Source organism: Kogia breviceps, chromosome 2 (genome assembly GCF_026419965.1).
Source record: "Kogia breviceps isolate mKogBre1 chromosome 2, mKogBre1 haplotype 1, whole genome shotgun sequence".
In the NCBI taxonomy this organism is placed as follows: Eukaryota; Metazoa; Chordata; class Mammalia; order Artiodactyla; family Physeteridae; genus Kogia; species Kogia breviceps.
Genome location: NC_081311.1, coordinates 20,841,282 through 20,857,223, shown reverse-complemented (window position 1 = coordinate 20,857,223; position 15,942 = coordinate 20,841,282). Strand labels below are relative to the sequence as shown.

The following is a 15,942-nucleotide window of genomic DNA, read 5'->3' as shown; positions in this document are numbered from 1 at the left end:
AAGCAACAAAGACTGGACAATGATTTGCTGAGAATAAATAAAAACAGTCAAGACTAAGGCCAACTTTTACAACCTGGAGACTATTTTAATTTAACAAAATTTGGTCTTCTTGATATGAATAGAAATCCCTTCACATTTGCCTTGTCCTATCCTGGAGAAATGAATAAATTAATGAAGTGAACAAAATTTTCTTCTTAATCATATAGACATTGCTCTGCCTTGCTGCAGCTATGGAGATATTGAAAATTAAAATACTTAACACTGGCTTCCCTGGTGGCACAGTGGTTAAGAATCTGCCTGCCAATACAGGGGACACGGGTTCAAGACCCTGGTCTGGGAAGATCCCACATGCCACGGAGCAACTAAGCCTGTGCACCACAACTACTGAGCCTGTGCTCTAGCCGCCCCCCCCCCCCCGCTGCAACTAGAGAAAGCCCACACACAGCAATGAAGACCCAATGCAGCCAAAAATAAAATAAATAAATTTATTTTAAAAGAATTTTAACACTGCAGGCACTGCCCCTTCTTCCCTCTGAAACAGGTCCTCTTGCTTGTGTTTGTATTATTAAGTTTGTTTTTTTCATATTCATTACAGAGCTCTGTGTGGCTCTAAGAGCTGTATTCATTAAATGTCGGCAGTCAGCCTAGAGCATCAATCAGATAAATAGCATTCTATTTGAAAATTATGCTTTTATTGTTGCCTCGTTTCATTTTATCTTTGCCCTTGCCCCTTGATTTAATTTATTCATATGATCATAGATGCCACCTGAGGGATTAGGGGTAAGGTGGAAGTTGCAATTTTTTTGTTCTAGGGAGACAAAATTACAGATGCTGGTGCTTGAATACCTGACAAAGGTGCTAATCTCTTCCTAAGAGTATCACCCCACCCAATGCCTTGCAAGATCTCTGTCTCCAAGAGCAGATTCTATGGCACAGTAAAAACATACCATGGACAGTATATCTAAGAGTTAAGAGGTTTTGGTGTAAACCTCCAAATTCAGATGTTTGCTCCTTCACTTACCCCACAACCTCATGGTTACCATTTATTTAACTTCTGAAGCCTCACTTTTATCATCCATAAAGCAGTGGGGATGAGTGAGCTTACAATGAAATAAATATAATGCAAGTAGCCAATACCTGGAACAAAGAATTTGCTCAGTAGATTTTCACTTTTGTTTTCTTTTTTTTTTCTTTTTGCGGTACACGGGCCTCTCACTGCCGTGGCCTCTCCCGTCGCGGAGCACAAGCTCCGGACGCACAGGCCCAGCGGCCATGGCTCACGGGCCCAGCCGCTCCGCGGCACGTGGGATCCTCCCTGACCGGGGCACGAACCCACGTCCCCTGCATCGGCAGGCAGACTCCCAACCACTGCGCCACCAGGGAAGCCCTGCTCAGTAGATTTTAATGATCATCTTTTTCTTCTTTTATTTTTTTTGATAATACTGGTAATATAAGAAGCTTAAGGAAATCTACTCCAGTGTTTCTGTAGACAAGTGAATTCAACAGAATCGTCTCGAGCTGTTTGATAAAAAATACATGTCTTTTCATTCAATACCCCATAGATAGTGAATTAGATACTATGTTTACTATACGCCTAACCGTCCTTCTAAGTGAGTCTGGTGGGCAGTCACACTTGCAAATCACTATCTTGTTCATCTCACCCTAAATTCCATTGCTCAAGTCCCTTTTGCAATATTGCTGCCAAGTGTTTCTGTTACCTTGGTTTAAATATTTTTAATAGTGAACTCAAAATGTCCCTTGAAGCATCTCTGTCTATATATAACAGTTTTAAGAAGTGATTTCTTCTATACAAGCAAAATTTCTCTCCAGCATACCTCATTTGCTGATGCAAATGCAAACCTCTAGAGTCATGCAGAAAAAAAAATCAACCCCTCTCTGTGTCTGACAGTCATTCATCTATTTGAAATCATAATTGTCCTCCAAGTCTTCTCTCCTGCAGACTCATATATTGCTAACCAAATTGCTAATCCCCATTTTCCAAATTCATATTTACCTAATCTTTGCCAAATATATCTTACTGCTAGAGTTCCAGGTGCCTGAATATTTTTCTAGGCTCTGACCACTGGGACAACTTTGGAAGTTTGCATTTACTTAATCTAATCACCTTCACTTGGCAAGAGGAGACCAAAGATGCATATAAGGGCCCGTTTGAAGTTATCTGTCATCTGCTACAAAAGAATCTTCAAATATATATTTTTTTATATCTAAGTGTTTTACAACTCCTCAACCATCCTATGAATGATGCAACTTCAGTATCATGGGTTTTATTATGAACACCTGAGATTTTAGAGTTGGGGCAAGAGAAGTGTACAGGGCATTGGGAGAATATAGCTGAGGCAATTGAGGCCCTAGGAGGTCATATGCCTTACCAAAGTTTATATACCTAGTACTATACATATATTGTTTGTTTGCTCATTTTCTAGTACAATAACTGTTTGTGACAAAAAGATTTCCTACTTATATGGTACAGATAACTCAAGCCAGCAGCTTCTAGGCAGGTTTTGTTGACCTTCATAACCTCAGTTCTTTTTCACTGTTGTTGTTTTCATTTAAACCTACATTTAATAGTTAAAAAATATCAGTTGAACTAAGGAGTCATGGATTTTACTTAAAAATTAGAAATCTCACAATTCCAGGCCTACCTTCCCACAAGAGCAGCAATATGTTGGACCTCCCATTAGTTTGGGCTCATATTTCCTGCCTGGTCTCTGCAGACACTTAAGTTTGCTGCACCACCCTATGGAATAGTATTGCTTACTTTTACAAGCACTTTCATGTGTGTGATTTAACACAGAATTTAGGCAAATCCTATGAAATAAAAAAAGGGCTGACACAATCATATATATGTATTTTTGATGTGTATACAGATATACCTAAGTTATCCTGTGCCAGGAGAGGATGAGGAGAATTGTAGTAGTTCAGCATTACTGGAGTAAAATTTCCTAGTTTAAAAATTCCCATTTTGCCACTTACTAGCTATTAACATTAACAAGTTGTTTCATTTGATGTTTTTGAGACTCGGTATCTTATGTCTATAAAATAAAGATGAGACAATACCAATCTGATAGCATTTCAGGAAAGATTAAATTAGGGTATATGGCAAGTGCGTGACAAATATTTGCCTCTGACATTCTTAATACTTGGGCACTAGAACTTAGAGTGCCCCCATAACACCTAGTGTGGGGTTCCTCTCATTGTATAAAACTTACACCCACTCTGTCCCATGTGACTCCTTAATTCCCAGTTTTTGAAATTTCTCAAAGTAAATGTCTCACCAGACTGCTGATGAGGATTGACTCATGACTATACACTAGCTGTCCACTCAATTTTACCAAGATCCTGTCCTAACCCAAGCTCTCTGCCCCAAATCTTCTTACATGGGAAATGTGAAGACCACCCTGTGATTGGTGACTCACTTAGTCATATACTCAGCTTGGATCATGGTTGGGACAGCATATTTTAGGACTTATATGCCCCATCTTTTAAGAAATTAAAAGTAGAAATAATTTGCTAAATAAATCAATAACTGGTTGGGATTACAGTTGATGTTATTTTAAAATGTTGATAAAATTGTTAAAAATTGTTGATAAAATTCTTAAACAAATGTACACCTGACTGGGTGTTCTGAGTGGCTTTGCCACTACTGAAGCATCAAGCTGGAAAATTTACTTGTTTCAAAAATCTGGGTCATTCACCTGTCCTCAGTCCGAGGCAGCCAAGTGTCTGCAGACTTCATATTTTCATCAACAATCTCTCTCTCTCTCTCTCCTTCCTCAGTTTTGGGCAGTTTTGATCTTGTGTCTTCTAGCAAGTATTTTGGAGCTGTCTGGCCATAGACAATACAGGCTGGAGAAGCAAAGGTATAGGCATTTTTTGAGGTAGTTCTTTCTGATATCTTAATGTTCTGTGAATAGAAGAGGTTTAAGGGTCTATGGAAGCAATTTTCAGAGGTTGGTATTTGACTCACCTTCCTTAGAATCCCAAAGATATATTTATGAATTTTCCCAAAATCAATTGAATCACATCTCTTGATTTGGGGCCTTGGAATCTGCCTTTTAACAAGTGCTACACAATGAAATTGAATATGTACTGAACAAGTGCTATAAGAAATCAATGGGAAGATACAGTGAGAACTGGAGAAATGGCTGTAGTGATGAGGGAAGAATTAGATTAACTCCAGCAACTGGGTACCATGAGGAATTTAGAGTATTATTCCTAGCCTCATGATATGAGTTGCTGACCAAAGCTTCTGGCATATAAAATATTTGGAAGTATGAAACAAGATAAATATGATTAATTATTAACATGAGTAATTCAGATGACAAGTACTCAAAGCATTTCAAGGTTGGGTGAGACAAGGGTGGAATCAAATCATCTGAGAAGAGTAATTTGGTAGAACTTAAAATATAGATGAATGTGTGGGTGAGGAAAGTGTTTTATCTCTGAGGGGAAGGTAAATATAGGTAAATGTGAGGAGGTGGTAATAAATATAATATATAGGGCTAATGAAAAATTAGATGGACAAATTGAGAATAAAGATTTAGTAAAGTCTTCGAAAAAGCAGCATGGCAAGACCTAAATCATGGGATTTCAAAGCTTCATTGTGGTGCGTTATGTCAAAAGAAATTAGAATGCACCTATGTAATTCTAAAACATCATGAATTTAGCTCCAGCCCCAACTCTGAGTCCCTGTTATCTCACCTCAGACTCAGCTGGGAATGTTTAGATTAATTTCTATAAAGAAGATGAGAACTGAGCAAAGACAGAATGTGTCATTTGAGACAGCAACCAAGATCCTTAGAAATTCTGCAAAAAGCTGGAATATAGAGGGAAAAAAATAGAAAGAAACATGTTGAAGTTCAGAGACTTGCTTACTTCACCTTGCCTTTCCAGCTGGGTCTCACTGGGCTACAAGCCAACTAGAGAAACCCAAGTGGATCCTCGTTAGTTATCTGTATGTGCAGTAGGATCAACTACACAGCTTAGTTTTGTACACTGTTGTAGCTAAATTAGAACAGGCAGCCTCACTCATTTTATGTTAACCTAAAACACGATCACACGATCACGTTCTTTCTCAGGGTTTTAGATTGCATTTAATAATCTTAAACTGTATCCCAGATTACTTAGGAAACCCACAGAAGATCAAACACAACTTTATATATTTTCATCTCATAATACCAGAAAAAAAAAAAGAATATTCTCTATCCAATCCTCAGCCAAATTGATATCATCCTTCATATCACTCCAGGCTCTGGGGTTGCATTAGAGATTGAGACAATGCATGAGACTCATGTGTGAACTGCCAGATGGAAGTAATAAGGAATGTGTTGGGAGGCCTTTCTGAATATTTCAGAGGTATAAGTTGGAAGAAATGCTTGTTCCTGTGTCTGTCCTCTATCTACATCTTGTAGCAAGGCCAAAATCTCATCTCACCTCTAACGTAAGGATACTATCACCATTTCTCCTGGAGGCTGATCTGTGTATCACCTCACTGCCTGAATGCTCATACTTTATACCAAAGCTGAACACTGTTCTATGCTGACCATAGTGGAAACTTGTTGTATTATTTTTTTAAGTTTCACCATTGGATTCTCAAATCACATCTTCTGGGTGATCCTACCTTTAGTTTCAGAACTGGGTATGGGAAGTAGGCCTAAGCTAATCAGCACAGTGTATCCCTCTAGACACAAAAAATTGTTCAGGGCTTGTAATTGAATTCAAATATAGGCAATCAGAGCTCATTTCAGAACTTGGTTGAATGGACCAGAAGAAAGACGTGATGTTACTTTCTCTTGGATTTAATCTATTGTGATATAGCTCGGACCTGCCACTGCAGGCTCACTATGTGTCAGGGTAAAAACCTTCTGAGAATGAGGCCAACACAAAGGTAGACCCCCAATATAGAAAGTGCACTGATGGTGTCTTTAACCGCCAAATCCTGTTAGAAGCCAATCTAACCCTAGACGTTTCCATTTTCTAGTAGCAGTAGCAGTGCTACTTTATGCTTAACCCATTTTAACAGCTTTATTGAGGCACAATTAATATACAAAAACCGCACATATCTACTATGTACAATCTGATGATTTTGGACACAAACAAACACCTTGATACCATCACTACCATTGTAATGTATCTATTACAATCAAGGTAATAGATACATCCACCACCTCCTAAAGTTTCCTTGTGTCCCTTTGTTTGTATTTGTTTACTTTTTTGGTAAGAACACTTCACATGATATCTATCCTCTTAAAAAATTTTGAAGGGCACACCACCTGCGTTGTTAACTATAGGAACTGTGTTGTAAGCAGCTCTCAAGGACTTATTCACTGAATGTAATTGAAACTTTAAATCCATTGAACAACAGCTCCCCTTTTCTCACACCCACTCCAGACCCCGGTAACTACTATCACATTCTCTGCTTCTATGAATTTGACTACTTTAGATTCCTCATATAAGTAGAATAATGTAGTTTTTGGCCTTCCATAACTGGCTTATTTAACTTAGCATCATGTCCTCCAAGTTTATCCATGTTGTCTCAAATGGCAGAATTAAGACTGAACAATATTCCACTGCATGTCTTCTACAATTTCTTTGTATATTAATCTGTCAATGGACACTTGCGTTCTTTCCATATCCTGACTATTGAGAATAATATTGCAATAAAGGTGAAAACTAGATATCTCTTCAAAACCCTGATTTCAATTATTTTGGATATATACCCAGAAGTGGGATTTCTGGATCATATGGTAGTTATCACCTCACACCTTTTATAATGTATACTATCAAAACAAGGATGGAAGGAGGATGGGAAGAAGGGAGCGGGAGAGAGAGAGAGAGACAAGTATTGGTGAAAATGTGGAGAAATTGGAACCCTTGTACTCTGTTAATGCAAATGTAGAATGGTGCAGTGGCTATTGTAAACAGTATGGAGGTGTCAGAAAAAAAAACTGAAAATGCTTAACTCATTGTTTTGTCATTGACTAAAACAGCCTCAATTGATATGCTGAGGTTGTTATGAATCAAAAGAATTTCCTACCTTGCTTTTTATCATTTATTTAAAAAATACCACATCTTTGAAATTTACATTCTGTATGTAATAGTTTGTTTCATTTTAGCTCAATGCTTTTTAAATCTCCCTTGAATCGTCCCCTTGACCATGGACTATACACCAACAATTAAAACTTGAAGTTGCCACTTAAAGAGCCTCCCAGTTTAACTCCATTATACATCAGATTAAAAAAAAAATTGATAACCACTCACTAATGCCTCAGCTTCGTGACTGCTTTCTTACAAGAATTTCCTGTAAGACTTTTGCATTTTTGATCCTTGGATGCTGAATCTCCTGGTCACTCAGTCCTCATTTTACCCTCTAAAATTAAATACATAGAACCCATTTCCTAAATCCTCAGTGCTACCTGAAAAATCATAACTATTATACTTCAGATTGATTTTTGTCATGTTCAGCTATGTCAGATCAGGTTTTATAATGGTTAACCCAGTGACCAGGGCCAAAGGCTAGAATATGAAATGGGGATAAAAATAAATGCTCACAGCAATAATATTCTTTTTTCCACCAGTGAAATGAGGTTACAACATGACAACATGAAGCAAACATCTATAATGTGTTAAATCCAGAATGAAGAATAATTTCTCTAAATAAATGAGTAAAGAGGGTAGATTTATAAGGCTTGAAATCTTTATCTGTCTCCTTACTAATATTATTATGGAGAAAAAGATGAAGAAAGAGTAGATTTTAAAAACAGACTCTTACAGGCTTCCCTGGTGGCGCAGTGGTTGGGAGTCTGCCTGCCGATGCGGGGGACATGAGTTCGTGCCCCAGTCTGGGAGGATACCACATGCCATGGAGTGGCTGGGCCTGTAAGCCATGGCCACTGAACCTGCGCGTCTGGAGCCTGTGCTCCACAATGGGAGAGGCCACAACAGTGAGAGGCCCACGTACCACACACACAAAAAAATAAAATAAAATAAAGTTAAAAAAAAAAAAAAACAGACTCTTAGAGAGGAGACATTCAAGATGGCAGAGGAGTAACACATGGAGATTGCCTTCCTCCCCACAAATATATCAGCAATACATCTACATGTGGAACAACTCCTACAGAACACCTACTGAACACTGGCAGAAGACCTCAGACTTCCAAACAGGGTGTTGGTGCTCTGGCCGGGTGTCAGGCCTGAGCCTCTGAGGTGGGAGAGCCGAATTCAGGACACTGGTCAGCCAGAGACCTCCCAGCCCCACATAATATCAAATGGCAAAAGCTCTCTCAGAGATCTCCATCTCAACACTAAGACCGAACTTCACTCAATGACTAGCAAGCTACAGTGATGGACACCCTATGCCAAACAACTAGCAAGACAGGAAAACAACACCACCCATTAGAAGAGAGGCTGCTTAAAATCATAAAAAGTTCACAGACACCCCAAAACACACCAGCAGATGTGGTCCTGCCCACTAGAAAGACAAGATCTAAACTCAACCACCAGAACACAGGCACCAGTCCCCTCCACCAGGAAGCCTACACAACCCACTGAACCAACCTTATCCACTGGAGGCAGACACCAAAAACAACATGAACTATGAACCTGCAGCCTATGAAAAGGAGACCCCAAATGCAGTAAATTATGCAAAATGAGAAGACAGAGAAATACACAGCAGATGAAGGAGCAAGGTAAAAACCCACCAGAAAAAACAAAAGAAGAGGAAATATGCAGTCTACCTGAAAAAGAATTCAGAGAAATGATAGTAAAGATGATCCAAAATCTTGGAAATAGAATGGAGAAAATACAAGAAATGTTTAACAAGGACCAAGAAGAACAAAAGAGAAAACAAACAATAATGAACAACACAATAAATGAAATTAAAAATTCTCTAGAAGGAATCAATAGCAGAATAACTAAGGCAGAAGAATGGATAAGTGACCTGGAATATAAAATAGTGGAAATAACTACCTCAGAGCAGAATAAAGAAAAAAGAAAGAAAACAATTGAAGACAATCTCAGAGACCTCTGGGACAATATTAAATGCACCAACATTTGGATTGTAGGATCAGGGAAGAAGAGAAAAAAAAAGGGACTGAGAAAATATTTGAAGAGATTATAGTTGAAAACTTCCCTAATAAGGGAAAGGAAACAGTCAATCAAGTCCAGGAAGCACAGAGAGTCCCATACAGGATAAACCCAAGGAGAAACATGCCAAGACACATATTAATCAAACTATCAAAATTAAATACAAAGAAAAAATATTAAAAGCGGCAAGGGAAAATCAACAAATAACATACAAGAGAATCACCATAAGGTTAACGGCTGATCTTTCAGCAGAAACTCTGCAAGCCACAAGGGATGGCAGGAAATATTTAAAGTGATGAAAGGGAAAAACCTACAACCAAGATTACTCTACCCAGCAAGGATCTCATTCAGATTTGACAGAGAAATTAAAACCATTACACATAAGCAAAAGCTAAGAGAATTCAGCACCATCAAACCAGCTCTACAACAAATGCTAAAGGAACTTCTCTAGGCAGGAAACACAAGAGAAGGAAAAGACTTAAAATAACAAACCCAAAACAATTAAGAAAATGTTAATGGGAGCATACATATCGATGACTATCTTAAATGTAAATGGATTAAATGCTCCAACCAAAAGACATACCCTGGCTGAATGGATACAAAAACAAGACCCATATATATGCTGTATAAAAGAGGTCCACTTCAGACCTAGGGACACATACAGACTGAAAGTGAAGGGGTGGAAAAAGATATTCCATGCAAATGGAAATCAAAAGAAACCTGGAGTAGCAATTCTCATATCAGACAAAAGAGACTTTGAAACAAACACTTACAAGAGACAAAGAAGGACACTACCTAATGATCAATGGATCAATCCAAGAAGAAGATATAACAATTGTAAGTATTTACGCACCCAACATAGGAGCACCTCAATACATAAGGCATATGCTAACAGACACAAAATGGGAAATCGATGGTAACACAATCATAGTAGGGGACTCTAACATCACACTTTCACCAATAGACAGATAATACAAAATGAAAATAAATAAGGAAACACAAGCTTTAATGGACACATCACACAAGATGCACTTAATTGATATTTATAGGACATTCCATCCAAAAACAGCAGATTACACTTTCTTCTCAAGTGTACATAGAACATTCTCCAGGAAAGATCATATCTTGGGTCACAAATCAACCATTGGTAAATTTAAGAAAATCGAAATCATATCAAGTATCTTTTCCAACAACAATGCTATAAGACTAGATATCAGTTACAGGAAAAATGTGCAAAAAATATAAATACATGGAAGTTAAACAATACACTACTAAATAACTAAGAGATCAATGAAGAAATCAAAGAGGAAATCAAAAAATACCTAGAAACAAATGACAGTGAAAACAAAACAACGTAAAACCTATGGGATGCAGCAAAAGCAGTTCTAACAGGGAAGTTTATAGCAATACAATCCTACCTCAAGAAACAAGAAACACAACAAATCAACAACCTAACCTTACACTTAAAGCAATTAGAGAAAGAAGAACAACAAAACCCCAAAGTTAGCAGAAGGAAAGAAATCATATAGATCAGATCAGAAATAAATGAAAAAGAAATTAAGGAAATGATAGCACACAACAATAAAACTAAAAGCTGGTTCTTTGAGAGGATAAACAAAATTGATAAACCATTAGCCAGACTCATCAAGAAAAAAAGGGAGAAGACTCAAATCAATAGAATTAGAAATGAAAAAGAAGTAACAACTGACACTGCAGAAGTAAAAGAAACACGAGAGATTATTACAAGCAACTATATGGCAATAAAATGGACAGCCTGGAAGATATGGATGAATTCTTAGAAAAGCACAACAATTCGAGACTTAACCAGGAAGAAACAGAAAATATAAACAGACCAATCATAAGCACTGAAATTGCAACTGTGATTAAAAATCTTCCAACAAACAAAAGTACAGGACCAGATGGCTTTACAGGCTAATTGTATCAAATATTTAGAGAAGAGCTAACACCTATCCTTCTCAAAATCTTCCAAAATATAGCAGAAGGAGGAACACTCCCAAACTCATTCTACGAGGCCACCATCACCCTGATACCAAAACCAGACAAAGATGTCACAAAAAAAGAAAACTACAGGTCAATATCACTGATGAATATAGATGCAAAAATCGTCAACAAAATACTAGCAAATAGAATCCAACAGTGCATTAAAAGGATCATACACCATGATCAAGTCGGGTTTATGCCAGGAATGCAAGGTTTCTTCAATATACGCAAATCAATCAATGTGATATACCAAATTAACAAATTGAAGAATAAAAACCGTATGATCATCTCAAAAGATGCAGAAAAATCTTTTGACAAAAATCAACACCGATTTATGAGAAAAACTCTCCAGAAACTAGGCATAGAGGGAACTTACCTCAACATAATAAAGGCCATATATGACAAACCCACAACCAACATCATTCTTAATGGTGAAAAACTGAGACCACTTCCACTAAGATCAGAAACAAGACAAGGATGCCCACTCTCACCATTATTATTCAACATAGTTTTGGAAGTTTTAGCCACAGCAACAGAGAAGAAAAAGAAATAAAAGGAATCCAACGCAGAAAAGAAGAAGTAAAACTGTCACTGTTTGCAGATCACATGATACTATACATAGAGAATCCTAAAGATGCTACAATAAAACTACTGGAGCTAATCAATGAATTTGGTAGAGTAGCTGGATACAAAATTAATGCACAGAAGTCTCTTGCATTCCTATACACTAATGATGAAAAATCTGAAAGAGAAATTAAGGAAACACTCCCATTTACCACTGCAACAAAAAGAATAAAATACCTAGGAATAAACCTACCTAAGGAGACAAAAGACCTGTATGCAGAAAACTATAACACACTGATGAAAAAAATTAAAGATGATACCAATACATGGAGAGATATACTGTGTTGTTGGATTGGAAGAATCAACATTGTGAAAATGACTATACTACCCAAAGCAATCTACAGACTCAATGCAATCCCTATCAAACTACCAATGGCCTTTTTCACAGAAGTAGAACAAAAAATTTCATAATTTGCATGGAAACACTAAAGACCCTGAGTAGCCAAAGCAATCTTGAGAAAGAAAAGCGCAGCTGGAGGAATCAGGTCCCAGACTTCAGACTATTCTACAAAGCTACAGTAATCAAGAGAGTATGGTACTGGCACAAAAACAGAAATATAGATCAATGGAACAGGATAGAAAGCCCAGAGGTAAACCCACACACATAAGTTCACCTAATCTTTGATAAAGGAGGCAGGAATATACAATGGAGAAAAGATAGCCTCTTCAATAAGTGGTGCTGGGAAAACTGGACAGCTACATGTAAAAGAATGAAATTAGAACACTCCCTAACACTATACACAAAAATAAACTCAAAATGGATTAGAGACCTAAATGTAACACCAGACACTTTAAAACTCTTAGAGGAAAACATAGGCAGAACATTCCATGACATAAATCACAGCAAGATCCTTTTTGACCCACCTCCTAGAGAAACAGAAATAGAAACAAAAATAAACAAATGGGACCTAATGAAACTTGAATACTTTTGCACAGCAAAGGAAACCCTAAACAAGACAAAAAGACAACCCTCAGAATAGGAGAAAATATTTGCAAATGAAGCAACTGACAAAGTATTAATCTCCAAAATATACAAGCAGCTCATGCAGCTCCATATCAGAAAAACAAACAACCCAATCCAAAAATGGTCAGAAGACCTAAACAGACATTTCTGCAAAGAAGATATACAGATTGCCAACAAACACATGAAAGAATGCTCAACATCACTATTCATTAGAGAAATGCAAGTCAGAACTGCAATGATGTATTACCTCACACCAGTCAGAATGGGCATCATCAAAAAATCTACAAACAGTAAGTGCTGGAGAGGGTGTGGAGAAACGGGAAGCCTCTTGCACTGTTAGTGGGAATGTAAATTGATACAGCCCCTATGGAGAATAGTATGGAGGTTCCTCAAAAAACTAAAAATAGAATTACCATATGATCCAGCAATCCCACTACTGGGCATATACCCTGAGTAAACCATAATTCAAAAAGAGGCATGTACCACAATGTTCATTGCAGCCCTGTTTACAATAGCCAGGACATGGAAGCAACGTAAGTGTCCATCGATAGATGAATGGATAAAGAAGATGTGGCACATATATACAATGGAATATATTACTCAGCCATAAAAAGAAATGATATTGAGTTATTTGTAGTGAGCTGGATGGACTTAGTGCCCGTCATACATACTGAAGTAATTCAAAAGAGGAAAACAAATACTGTATACTAACACATATATATGGAATCTAAAAAAAAAAATGGTTCTGAGGAACTGAAGGGCAGGACAGGAATAAACACACAGATGTAGAGAATGGACTTGAGGACATGGGGAGTGAAGGGTAAGCTGGGACGAAGTGAGAGAGTGGCATGGACATATATACACTACCAAATGTAAAATAGATAGCTAGTAGGAATTAGCTGGGTGCTTTGTGTCCACCTAGAGAGGTGGGATAGGGAGTGTAGGAGGGAGACGCAAGAGGGAGGAGATACGGGGATATATGTATATCTATAGCTGATTCACTTTGTTATACAGCAGAAACTAACACACCATTGTAAAGCAATTATACTCCAATAAAGATGTTAAAAAATAAATAAATAAAAAGAAAAATAAAAACAGACTGTTAGAAAGCATAGTCCCACTGGAATAACTAGTCCAAAGTCCACACACAGTTTCATCTGTAAAATGACAGAAAACTCATAGGATTTTTGTAAGGAATCAATGAGAAATGCTAGATCAAGTTTAAGACAGAGAGAGGCAACTAGAACAATTAATTCAGTGGCTTGAGAGTGAGACACTTCTGGGTTTGAAATTTATCTCACTTGGACAAACTACTTAAATTGAGCCTCAATTTCCATATCTATAAAATGGGTAAAATACTAGGCTTGGAGGACTCCTAGAGAAGATCCCCACCCTCTCCTTCTGCAGTGGCCCTCTGATGTACATGCCAGGGCTGAGGTTCCCGTTTTCAATTTATCCCATTTTGCTTTCCATTCACTTAGGATTCTGCACAGCTACTCATCCGTTGAAGGTTATCCTTCTATATTCAAGAATACTTATGGATTTTCTGAATATACTTTCTAGCATTTCAAAGGATTTGGAGTAAATAATGGAGGCTGTACTTTATGCTTGGTTCTCTGTATTGAATCATTTCCAAACGTGTGCTTCAAATGGACATTTATCCTCAATTCATACCCTTCTAAGAATTGGGTTTCATTTCGTGTAAGCATTTTCCTCTAATTGCACATAACCATATCCTTTAAAAATTTTGCATTGTTATCTACAGCTGCCCCCTCCTTCTGCTGGAGAGAATCTCTCATCTATATCCTGATTAACCAGCTCCTTTAGAATGAGCTTCTTAAGGAATGTGAGTAAGATTTTCATCTAACTTCTGATATTTCCATAGTACAGGACAGGCTCATATTATCACAAGTTCATGACTTATTGTTCCAAATGTAGCACCAGCAAGAGCTTCACATAGTTAATAAAGTGAAAAACAAGATTAAATTAGGGTTGATCTCCCTTAAAACAAGTGTCAACTTTGGCAGAGTCAAACCTCCCTTTCGTGTGAGATGATTAAAATTGACAACCACTCACACATCAGCCAAAGCTGTCTCAGTCACTCTTCAGTAAAGCTGAGGTTTGCTACGTCTACTGCCAAGCATGACAAACCCAAATCAGCTCAGGTGCAGGCTACTAAACATACAAACACACTAGCACCCAGATATAACAGCAGAAGAAACTCTTCAGAAACATCTAGCTCACTGATTCTTGAGACAACTTCTAGAGCAAAAATTCCAGAGCCACACTGCCACTTTTCCCACTTCACTTGTTATTTTAAAAGTATGTATATATATAACATACTTTTAAACATATAACATATATATGTTATGTATACATGTATGTTATATATACACACAAAATGTTATATACATAAAATATATAACATTTTATTTAACTATATAGTATACTGTATATAAACATATATAGCATCAACTCAAAAATAAGCAAAAGCCTCAAGGTCTAATTATTGAAATTAGGAGGGTAGCTTGATTTAGAATCCAACCAAGAGTTCTCAGTCCATTACTCAAGACTTTCATGTCATCATTGTCAGGATACAAAGTTAGTAATTCAGGCTCTGAGGATTTATGCAGGGTTTCCAGACACAGAAGAGAGGTCAACATGTGTTGTTTGGTTCTATTAAAATTAAGCTCAAATTTATGTTATCTCTCAAAATTCTGCATCCTCACTTTCAGAATTTTTGTTATATGATTTTTAAGAACCTGTAGAGCTAGGGTTCCCTGCTAATGATTTGCGATTCTTAAGTAACAAGTATCAATAAGGTTATCTAGAGTTTAAAGGGAATTTATTTTCAATCTCCTGAGTCAAGTGCCAAATTTACATATCCTCAGTCTATGGCATCAAGGTAGCATTCAGGAGTTTTGTGGTTTAGGGGACAGCTATTCCAGCTGGGCATGTGGGTATGTCCACTTTTAGTGGATCCACAGTACATAGGGCAGTCATTCAATTATTCATTCATGTATACATCCATTTTAAAATTTTTACTGGAGAATTTCCTGGCAGTCAAGTGGTTAGGATTCTGTGCTTTCACTGCCAAGGGCACAGGTTCAATACTTCATTTGGGAACTAAGATCCCACAAGCCTGTGGTGCCGCCAAAACAAAAAAAAAAAAAAAAAATTAAAAATAAAATTTTCACTAACATCTAGAAAGTATGAGTGTAGGAGGTACCTGAGCTATCCCAAGTTGT

General features: G+C 37.3%; 1 long non-coding RNA gene across 2 annotated transcripts in view; it reads right to left on the bottom strand.

Moving 5' to 3' along the window:
- Positions 1-15,942, bottom strand: part of LOC136793680 (uncharacterized) — a 300,761-nt gene that overhangs the window by 30,333 nt on the left and 254,486 nt on the right. The window lies entirely within an intron of this gene.